This window comes from Diceros bicornis, chromosome 1 (genome assembly GCF_020826845.1).
Source record: "Diceros bicornis minor isolate mBicDic1 chromosome 1, mDicBic1.mat.cur, whole genome shotgun sequence".
Classification (NCBI taxonomy): Eukaryota; Metazoa; Chordata; class Mammalia; order Perissodactyla; family Rhinocerotidae; genus Diceros; species Diceros bicornis.
The window spans coordinates 55,382,309-55,394,327 of NC_080740.1; positions in this window are offsets into that span (position 1 = coordinate 55,382,309).

The following is a 12,019-nucleotide window of genomic DNA, read 5'->3' on the forward strand; positions in this document are numbered from 1 at the left end:
ATTTAGAGGAGCAGGAACTTGCATCTAGCAGCCTGTCTCTATATACCACACTGTTTTTTTTGTGTGTGTGTGAGGAAGATCAGCCCTGAGCTAACAACATCCGATGCCAATCCTCCTCTTTTTGCCAAGAACAATTGGCCCTGGGCTAACATCTCTGCCCATCTTCCTCTGCTTTATATGGGATGCTGCCACAGCATGGCTTGACAAGTGGTGCGTTGGTGCGCGCCCAGGATCCGAACCTGCAAATCCCGGGCCGCCGCAGTGGAGAGCACGCACTTAACCGCCGCGCCACCGGGCCAGCCCCTACGCACCATACTTTTAACCCCTATTATATACTGCCTCCTGTGTAATTATGGTGTCTATGTCCCAGGGATGCTATGAGGACTAAATGAGATACTGCATGCATTGATCAGTGCACATAGGAGGCACATATTGTATTATTATTAAATAAAAGAAAAAATATTGTTCTCTAATTTGCAAGGCTCTTCTATCATGCTTAATGCCCGTGTTCTAGCACAGAATAGTCAAACAGTGACAGATACGGATGCATTGACACTCCCTTGTCTAAGAAGGATGGAAGAATGTGTGGCACTGGATTCTGAGAGGCTTAGTGGGGACAGATCTCGAGGACCTCATGGGGAGCTGGCTCCTTAGGAAGACCAGCGGCAGAGGGTCCTGACTCCAGACACCTTCAGGAGGTCATTTCCTGGTCTTGCCTAGATCCTGCAGGCACAGGCCTGACCTCTGTCACCACAGCCTGGTTTCCTAATTTGTGCTTGGCTTAGGCAGCCTGCTCAGATACCCTTCCGAACTCCCAATGACCTTCCCGCCCTATTTAAATGACTCTGCTATGGCGGGAGAGATGGGCGGAATTAAGCTATTCTCTAATGATAGGAAATAAATTGGCAAGGTATCCAGAGAGGGAGACTGGGCAACTCAAACAGTGGTGCAAGAGATACTGTTCACCGTATACCCTTTTCAATCTTTTGACTTTATATCCAGTGAATGCATTATTTATTCCTGCAAAATGAAATTCAAAACTAATGCATAAATAAACAAATACATAAATCACATTCCCTAGGTGATTCTGCCGCACAGCCAGGTTTGGGAATCTCTGCATTACCTCATCACAAGGAAGGAAAATAAACGCAAATTACTTAGCCCATTTATCAATCACCTAGTCTAGACATTTGCCTTGTGTCCCCAGTGCTTAGAACAGGGCCTGGGGGGAGGGTACTCAATAAATATTTGTTGAATATAAATCAGTCTTCATCTGCCCTCTACAACAGACTGAGATGAGCATGGTCTGTTGAGTTCTGTGTGTATCTTTACATGCCAACTGCAGTGCTAAGGGCTACATCATCATGTCCTGTGTGAAAAACTCCAATTTCCAAATGTCTAGCGCTGAAGTGTATTTCATTGTGGCTAGCCCCAAGGAACAATGGGGTTCCTTCTCTGATCTTGTTCTTTCAAAATTATAAATTGTGGTCTTTCCGGGTAAATTTGGAAAGGGCTTTGGGCCAAAAGTCAGAGCTCTCTGTGTCCAGAGAGTAATGGTGGTTTAGGGAAATCCTCATGGAGAAGGGCACATCTTAACCAGGTCTATGAGAATGGTTAAGATTTCAGTGAACAGTGATATCATGGGGAAGGCGGACTTGAGGATTAAGACACTCCAGGTGGAAGTATGGGAAGGGGAAAGCATAGCATGGGAAAAAGCTTCAAGTGGGAAAGTATGTGGGTGTGTGGGGGAAATAGGGAACAGCTAGTTATGGGAAAGGAGAACTAGGAGATGCAGGCTGGAGATAGGGATGGGACCAGGTTGTAGGAGGCCTAAAGCAAACAGTGCAAAAGTATTTGACATGACATACATACACAGCAAATTATAATTATTACATTATTAAAATTATTGAGACCTGGTTGGGGAAATGATGCAGATTATGGCCTTCTAGCTAATTTGGGCTGCTATTTTAAGCAAGAAATATACCCCAAAGCTGGCTGCAGATGCAGAACAGTACATGTGAAACTACGCTCTCCAAAAAAAAGAATGAGTTCCTGGGACAGATTCAGCCAGGTTTTGATGCTGAACCTGCTGAGAATAATGAGGAGAGAGGTAGTGAGTGGGAAGAATAAGAAGATAATCATTCCTTAAAGACAGAAATGTAGAAGCAGAGAAAATAACTGTTTTCTCCTCTCAATGTAACAGGGAAAGAAAGGCTGAGATGAGTGATGATAAAAGGTGGCCCAAGAATGAAATGGGGGCTGCAAGTGACAGAAACCAATTCCCTGACAATTGTATATCCATCCCGGGCTCGGAGGCAGAGCCAACCTGGACTTTTGTTCCATATTCTCAGCTCAGTAAATTCATCTCTTTTTCCCTAGAGTGCTTCTTCCTGAGCCATTGTTGGAAAGTATGGGGTATGCTCTTCTGTCTAGATCTGAAAGCTGCCAGCCAGCCAGAGTGTGAACCATGTCGGCATGCCTCCCCAACAATAGTGAGGAACCCCAGACAACATGAGAGAGTCCAAATTAATGGAAAAGAGAGCAAAATAAAGCACTCCGTATGTGAGCCCTAGTTGCCCACAAATGTTTTGAGGGAGGGAATAGGAAAGAAATTGTGCAAAATTATCTTCTTTCAGAAAGTCAGTTTCATTCCTCCAGGATAGCAAAGCAACCTGGGAGTATGTATCGCACTTATAAATTCCATCCCCAAACTAGATACAGTTATTTGTTTTGTAGACTAATAAGCCTTAAAAGGTGGGCATTACCTTTTGATGCAACCTGATACAAAATGTCCCCTGCCCAGTGAGTTTCAGGTCTTATCAATCAGGGCATGTTCCTTAACAGGATTATTTCTTTTTCTCTCTTACTCATTTTTAATGTTCAAATTCCTATTAAAAGGTCTTTGCATGAGAGATGGTGATGAATTTAGAAAAGACGTTCTTCAGGGACTAAATAGAGCCCATACTGTTTCCCTGTCTGGCTGAGTGAAATTTCCCCCTAGGCTATCACATAACTAGCTTTCTCCAACTCGGTCTGCAGGGGGTTATATGATGTCAATTTGCATGGAAAAAGGTCTAGGGGTACAATTAGGGATCTAGAGAGTCCATTTACTGCTGTGGCTAAACAATCAGCCTCAGCAGGGCTAGCACAAGGTTGAGGTGAGTAAGGTGCCTAAGACCAAAATTTAAGGAGGCACTTTCTCTCAGGGTCATTTACATGCAGAGTCAGCCCTGGGAGTGAGCACCTCCTTAAATTTTGCTCCACAGGTGCCTCTACTCCCTGTCCAGAGCCTCAGTGTTCCATTCGCAAAGACCCAGACTGCCTTGACATTTTATGCAACCTGATCACCATTTATCCAGGAAATGTGTTTCTAAATATTATTCACAAATATTGAGAAGCTTCATCTGTTCTTAGGATCTTCCACTGGCAATAGCCCCGACCTTGTTGACTTTATATTTTTCTTATTGCTTCGTGCAGAGAACCTTAAATGCACTGCAAGAAGCTGACATTGAATGAAATGATAAAAGAAAAATAATCTTGGGGTATTAATGATCACCTCCCAAATTTACCTGTTTTGCAAGTTTGTTTTCATGTTTTGATTTTCTACAAGTTGAGACCACCTATGATAAATCTGGATTCCTGCAATTCACTTTCCCACAGACCAACCGTGAGGCTAAACAAAATAAGAGTGACCATCACTCGTCTTTACTACCCACCCATCCTGCATACACTCTAGGTCAAGGCTATATGCTGTATTAAAATGTCTTACAATACCCAAATGATCTTGGATTCTCAGTGTTGAATTAACTGGGGACCTACTGTTAACCACCTGAAGAAATGGCTTCTCTCATTCCAGGGCACTTGATTTAGCACCTTGCCAAACAAGGGCATCTCTATCAATCTGGATAACAGTATTCAAATATTTTAGTTCTAACCTTTCGGTAAATCATGAGGTCATTTTTGGCCAGTACAAGCCTGAATCCAAGACAATTTTAAGACTATGACCAACAAAGGACATCTTTAAGTCACGTCATCCTAAGTACGAGAAAAGTTCTGCTAGCTACATGAGTCTTTGCTGAATGCTATGGCAATATGATAACTGAATATCTAAGAGGAATGTTATTTTTCACGTGGGCGGCTCTATCAATACTTTCTTTTGTGACTGTTTCCATTGCTTTTATGCTTAGAAGGTCCTTCCCTGTTTACTGTTATAAAACAAAATTCTACTGAGTATATTTTAAAGATCTTGGTGGCTTTATTCAATGATTCATGAATCGAGCAGCATCCAATTTAGCAGATAGAAAGGAGCTCCAAGGAGCTGTACAAAATAAAAGACTTTTATAGGCAGAAGGGAGCAGGAAGTTATACTAGGCAGAAAAGCGGGTTGGTTATTGCAAGGTTACTTTCCTTTGGGGAATGGTAGAGGTCTACCAGTCAGATTACCCCAACTAGTGCTGATTAGGCGATTCCTGATTAACTGTTTAAGATTCCATTTCTGGGAGAGTGGAAACTGTAATTAAGTTCAGTCTTGGTTTGGTGATGTGAGGCTCAGCATAAGTGACTCCATTTGAGCCTACTGTCTTGCTTTTAACAATTCCCCCATTTTGATCAGAGTCTCAGCCTAACTGAGAGATGAGATAAAAAATTTAAGTCATTAGCACAACTCCCAGCTCCAGATCTGAAGTTCTCACTGTTTTTGCTCAATATCTGTGTGGTATTCACAGATCAGGAGGTCAGGTTCACATTCTGTAAGCCAGTCATTGTCTTCGTTCCTTCTCTGATGTTCTAGTCTTAGGGAAATCATTTGCTTGCCGGTTTCTATGTTCTAGATTTAGAGCTATTTGTCTTTGGAGTGTTTTTCTTTCCTTCTGGGTACCTAGTTTCATTTAGCTTAGAGGAGAAGGCCTAAAAAAAGTTCCTATTAGGTTCTGAATATCAGTTTCCAATTTGGCCAACTTCTGAACATAGAGCTACTTAAAAAAAAATCCTTTCAAATATCTTGTCAGATTTCAGCTGGGACAAATAATAAATATTCTTGGCAGTATTGAACAACCCCTTGGACACAAGAGGCATCCCCAAAGAGGGTGCAAAGGATACTACCCTCCCAAGATCCAGAGCCACTCCAAAGATAGCCCAAAGAAAGAAAGACTTAGACAATTCCCCTGCGGCAACAGTCCGTAGGACCCTTGCCGCAAATGGAGTGCAACCCACCTTTCTGTCTAGCCATATTTTTGGGCTCCAACCTGATGGCTGAGCTGCCTGCCTATCAACCTGTGTTCCCCAGGCAGGTAGAAAGCCAAGCCAAGTTCTTAGGACAGAAAATGAGACAAATAAAAAGGAAATAACTGTCCCTGGGAAAGAAACGATCGACAACCAATGGGTACCCCAAAACCAAATTTACAGAGTCTGAATTTGGAAAGGAAGGGACAACCTGAAATTATACCTTCCTTGCTTGACTGGGCACTACAGAGACTGGGAGAGCTGACTCTGGTAAGAATTCTCATCCTTCATGGACCTCTGCCAGTTTTTCCAGGATCCAGTCTGCAAGCTCCGGAGCGAATGAGGTTTAAAGTAGAGTGTAGCCCCCGTATCTACCAGAATTTGCCAAGATTTTCTATTAATTTTAATTTGGTTTCCCCTTGGCTGTTTAAGAGAATAACTGGTAGCAGTTTACCAGAGGATCCCTGGGAGTCCCACCATTTTGGACAGGGCCCGTATGGGGCCCTCCTTCCAGGTAGATATGGGGGTGGCTGTAAGGCCACTAACTGGGTGGACTTTTGTTTATGGTCTTGTGGTCTCTTCAGAGAGGAAAGAAGCTCATATAGAGGATTAGTAGACTCTGAGTACTCAGGTAAAGCAGTACAGAGGGGAGCAGTAGGAATTAGTCTTACAGTCTTTTGCTTTAGGAACCTCTTGTGTCTTTAATTTCCATTAGACTTTTGCAATGAATTTTTAATGAAGCTATTTGAAGCTTTTTGGAGGCTCCTGAATGCCAACTAAAGTAGGTGGGTGTCCTATTCTGTTTTTGTGGTTTGGGAGCCCTTGCTTTCAAGTGCGCTTCTTAAATGAATGATCTTGTCTAATTGGAACATTCCCCATAATGGCCATTGTAATTTTAGGTTATCTTAGTAAGATTTTGCCATTTTTGTAGATATCTATGGCTTCTGGGACCACAGTTCTTAGATATAAAATAAGCAGGTGTGCTGGAAGATGGTGTGCTCAATTCTTTGAAACTTGAGGATACCATTTCTTTCGCTAAGCCTTGGGTCTCTCAGAGCCAAATTAATACCTAAGAGGTATTAAATACAAGCAGATAGGGACAAACCACCAATGACCACAAGATCTCTCTGGTATTGGTATTTTTGTGGAAGAAGAATAAAACAACAGGGCAGTGTCTGATAGAGCTGGGACTCGGAGAGCCCCAAAATAGTCATTCCCCGGAAAGCACAGCAGGCTGACTGGAGAACAGCAGCTGAAATGAGGAGCGGTTTTCCCCTCTCCAATACTGGACGGTGTGAGGAGTCCACACTGGAAAGGTCTGAGGGGGCGGCAGCAGCCCAGCTCCTGTGAATTCTCAAAACCAACCAGCCAGAGCTCCCGCCGGGACAGGGCCCCGCCCTGAGGAATACCTGCTGGGAGTAGAATCAAAACTGAGCAGGACAGAGACAATAGGGACAAAGAAAGACAAAAGAGGGAAAGAGAACAGAGCCAGGAAACCTCAGGAAGCAGGCTGCCCTATTTTTGAACATTACAAGACAGCAGAAGAGGGAGCTCTGAGAAGATATAAAAGCTGTCCCGAGCTACGGCTCATTCTAAAAGTTCAGGAAACCAATTGCACACAAAAATCAGCAACAGAAAAAAGTATGGAAGTCAAATCTGTACCAAGCTATTTCAAGAAAGAAGAGAATACGGAGCAGAATAACATCCCTGCAGACAATGAAAGCATGCCAGAAAGATGTGCTCTCAAAACAGAACAAAACTCTAGCCTACTATTTCAAAACAAACTAAAAGAGATTGAGAAAACGATGTAAGCCGTTAAAGAACAATGCAAATCAGAATTAGAAAAACTCAGAAATGAGATGGCAAAACTCAGGAAAGGACCACAAGTGATACACAAAACTGTGGTCTTCATATAAATTTTTTTCTCACCAAATGACAAAGAGACATAGATATGAGGACCAATAGTGAGCATTAACTATATAGGTACCTGTAGAACTAAAACTAAATGAGAGCTAAGGAGAAGCTATAGATTATAGGTACTAGATGCTATGACAATGTAGATACAATACAACTCTAGTAAATTCAGGGGGAGGATGTGTAGACCATGTGCAAAACTAATCATAATGTTTTCAGTAATCATATTGTCACCAGTATTAGTATTAGTATCAGTATTGTTATTCCAATACTATCATGTATACACTATGTGAAAAAACAAATGAGTAATTCTGGAATATTCTTATTCTGTCACCCCCGATGTCCTTAAGAGCCAAGATTCTCAGTGTGGAAGAAAGGAGGTGCATATGTAATAAAGAAAAGGTGAAGAAAAAGTTCTATAGGCTCACATTTGAATTTTAAGTAGCAAAATGAATGCATGAGGCCCTTTGTGTGTGTGTGTGTGTGTGTGTGTGTGTAGGTGTGTATGTGTGTTTCCTAGTTCTGTGTACTAATGAAAAAGCCTAGAGATAATTGACCAACCCAGTAGCAATGAGTTAGTAGCCAGATTTGGTCTTGAAGTAAAATCTCTCACTAAAAGAAGCCTGGACTTCTTACAGAAATAGCTGATTCCAGGTCTGGGGCAGGAAAGCTAAGATGAGCATGGTACATCTTGTCTGACACTCAGAGCGGTTACCAGGAAACTATCAAGACCTACTTGGGTGATGACAAAAGGACTCAGGAGCCAAATTAAAGAGGCTCCCACTGGCTAAAGGTGGGACAAATTGTGTTTCAATAATGATAACAATCACAATGGGTTGAAACCCATCAAATATGTTTAAATCCATGAGTTTATAGCATTAAAGAAGTTAGTCATCTTCAGAGGATGACAGGAAACCACTTCATTATCTCAAAAACCAGTAAGTAAATGAAAAGGATCAAGCATTTTACTACTTTTCCTTTACGAGTACCACAAGTAATCAAAGAGCAAAAGAGGACAAGTGTCTCTATAAAATATTCCAACAAGTAAACTGATACAATGTCTGACTCTATTTTTTGAGGTTTGATGGCTGACAACTTGTAAGCCTCATCTTCCCACTTTTTGCCTTCTGCCCCACCTCTGGGCAAGCTGATAAGAAAGCCTGGGTGCTCCCTCCTTTGGCACTTATGGAAGGTTCAAAGCACACAAGCCCCCACTGTACACAGAAACCCTCACCTCAGTCCCACCTTCTAATCACAATAAAAACCCCAAGCCAGTCTCCTTTCCCTGCTCTCTCAAATCATTTTGGGGCTGGCTTAGAAAGCCAGGACTACTCCTCTGAAAGCCCCATTATGTAAAGAGTAACCTTTTCATTCACCCTTGGTGTGTGTGTGGTGTTATCAATCTTGACATCCAAACCGGTTTTGGATGGGGATCCATCCTGTCTCTTCAGAATGATCTCACCATGAACAAAAATGAAAAGTTAGACTTAGAATATTGCCATTTGTAACCCCCAATTAAAAAATGTATCTAGGCATTCAACATCAAAGGCTGCTTACATCATAAAATGAGAGACACACCAGACATTGTGTGCCTCCTACAGTTTTGATAGAATCTGAGTCTGTGTGTGTGCATGCATCTATGTGTGTGTGTATGTGTGTGTGTGTATTCAAAACAGGGGAAGGCATGATGGATCAGGTACTTGTACCCTACTAGTGAAAGTACATATTGGTACTATTTTTCTGGAAATAAATTTGACAATAAATTTTAAGATGCTTAAAAGCTATAAAGTTCTTTATCACATGCCTTGTAGATATCAAATCTAAGGAATGATTAGTGATATGATAAAAAATTTATATTCAAAGATTTTCAGTATAGCAATGTAGTATCATTTAAAGTAGTTAAAGAGGGAGGATATATAATGTCTAAATGTAAAGGAAAAGGGTGAATAACATGCAATAAATTAAAAGATACTTTTGAAAAAACATAATAACCATCAATGCTTGAAATACATGCCATAGTGTTAAGTTTAAAAAAAAAAAAAACGCAAGAAGCAAATGAGTGTTTAAAATGATTGTATATGCGCACAGTAAAAAACCTGGGAGAAAACACAGCAATGCAAACTATATGACTCCTGATGAAAACAAACGTCAGAGCATTGTGCTCGAATCAGCCTGTGAGAAATGAGAGCTCCTCTGCAAAGTCAGCAGGCGGCACTCGTCACACTCTGAGGTTTCATATTCACTGTGGACCATGTCTATAACGGTCATTCCGTGGTTCAGACACTCTTTCAATAAGTAAGGAAAGGAGTCTTAACATTTCTTAAAAGGAATGATAATAGAGAATGCCATCACCTTTTCAAATAAAAGATGCAGGTCATCAATGTTGTTGTCATCATCACCGTCATCATCATCATCATCATTGTCATCATCATTGTCATCGTCATCATCGTCATTGATTGTGTGCTTGTCAGGGATGGGCTCATCAATCACAGAGCCCCTGGGCCACTGAAAGGCAACTTTCCATATCACACTAGAGCACACTCATGAGAATTTTAGTCTCCCTGGCAAGACTGTTAAGTTCCAAGGTGCTGAATGCTTCTCTGCCCTGGGCCCTGCTGGAACCCTGGCTCCCAGCCCAGAGCCTGGCACAGAGAGAGTATCTGATTAATATTTGTCAAGTGAGTGAACAGATGTTCCTGTAACGGATGTGGTCCTGTAGAACCAATTCTCCAGTGTTTAATCCTTTTTCTAATGAGAGATGGACTGAAATTAGAGGAAAGAATACTACATGCCCTATACCAACATAATGGATTGCTATTAAATGTGAGAAGGCTACCACTTCAATATTAATACTAGCTATCATTTATTGCACCCTAGAAGGTATAGACATTGTGCAGAGTGGTTCATATTCATTATATCTAATACCTAAACCACATGATCTCTCTCTCTATTTTGCCAATGTGGAAATTGAGGCTCAGAGAATTTAAGTGACTGGGCCCAGACCACATAGCTTGGAGCTCCTAAGTCAAGCTGACTGTCTGTTTCCATAGCCCACATGCAGCCTCAAGGATCAAACCAAGAAATAAGAGAAGATGAAAGGTACCTCTGGCTGTCTCTGAAGAAGGGAATAGATAGGCATATCATCAAGAGGCCATGAGCCTAAGTTGGTGGGAAACTCAGAAAACTCCCAAATATTTCAGCTGGTTTGCTCAGCTTCATATGAAAAGAAAAAAGAAGGAATGGAGTTCTTCAATCAGATACCTTAATCCTCTCTTCAGGGAGGGCAAAACATGGTGGTAGAGATGAGAGGAGCTCCTTCTTAATGTGTTGAAAATTCTTGGAAAGGTGAAACAAACGTTGCTGAGGGAAATGGGGACGTGAAGCAGGCAGAGATAATTTTTCAGGTTTTTGATAAACTTTCCCCACGTGGAGATTCATTATTGGAAGGTGAGAGGAATGGGCAGTTAGTTAATGTAGTATCGGGACAAAAAGTTAGCAAAAATGAAACATACAAATAATTATTAATTTGAGTATTTCCTCTAGAAATGTATAGACATGGAACTTTAATTTGATAATTGACACTAAAAATGGAATTTAAATGATGATTTCTGTCCTTAATATTAATCATTTAGGAGAAATGGTTAATAATGGGAAATTGAAATGATTTCATAAATGGGATTCAAAACTAATAATGAAAAACTTGTTAACCAATATTCAGCCAGAGAATAATGACAAAAATAATTTGAGTTTTACAGATGCTGACATTTTTAGAGGTATTTAAAAGTCTTTACTTTTATAAGAATAATTTATTTTACCACGTTGAGACAGGAAATGCTCTAGGTATCTTAGGCAAAGTTAAATAATATACAAATTTGCAAGATTCGTGTTGAATGTTGAGGGCCATTGGTTCTCAATACTGGCTGCACGTTAGAATTGCCTGGAAAGTTTAAAAAATATTTATTCTAAGTCCCTACTCTAAACTAATTAAACCAGAACCTCTGGGAATGGGGCTTGGGCATCAGTATTTTTTAGAAGCTCTCCAGATGATTCTATTGTGCTGCCAGAGTTGAGGATCACTAATTTAGACAGTGAAGAGTAAGGTTACAAACTTAATGAGAGTAAGGACCATGCATGGTTTATTCAACACCAGTGCCTGGGACATAATAGATACTCAGTAAAGACCTGTTGAATGAATTGAGTAATTTAGTAATCCTGTGGCATATCTATAATTCGGAAAGCCTACCAATGCTTCTTACTCTGTAATGTCATTTTTAAAATTGCCCGTGCTGAGTGATAACTTATTTTCAGTTCTCCTTGAGCATGTATTCAAATAATAATATTTTCTAATTCATAACCTAAAGAAATGCAAGATCCTTTGAAATGGGGCTGAATTTGAATGTGCCTATTTCTTGTCACCCAAGGGAACCAGCTATCTGTCTTGCCATCATTATAAACGGTCCCTAAGCCCCACGTCCAAGGTGGGACAATGCTGAGATTCTGGCCCAAGGAGCCAGGCTCTGACACATTTTTGATGGTGAACTGCTGTAAGATATATTCTACAGCAGAATCTGTATATATATACATTTAAATCGGAAACAGAAATCAATACTTCCCTTTAGTATGTGAGATAATCACTGATACTTTCTATTCTATTTTATTCATTAAAAATGTTAGTAAAAACTTAATTTCATGACCCACTAGGGGATCTTCACCCACAAGTTGAAAAACACTGCAATAACTGGACAGTGCAAATAGCATGGCCGAGGCAGAATAGCAATGCCTTCCTTGCTGTGGAAGAGAAAATGGATTGTCAGTGATTATAACTAGCTCATAATATCCTGATTCATTACACTTGCCAGAAATGTACATTTTGTTATTTATTATC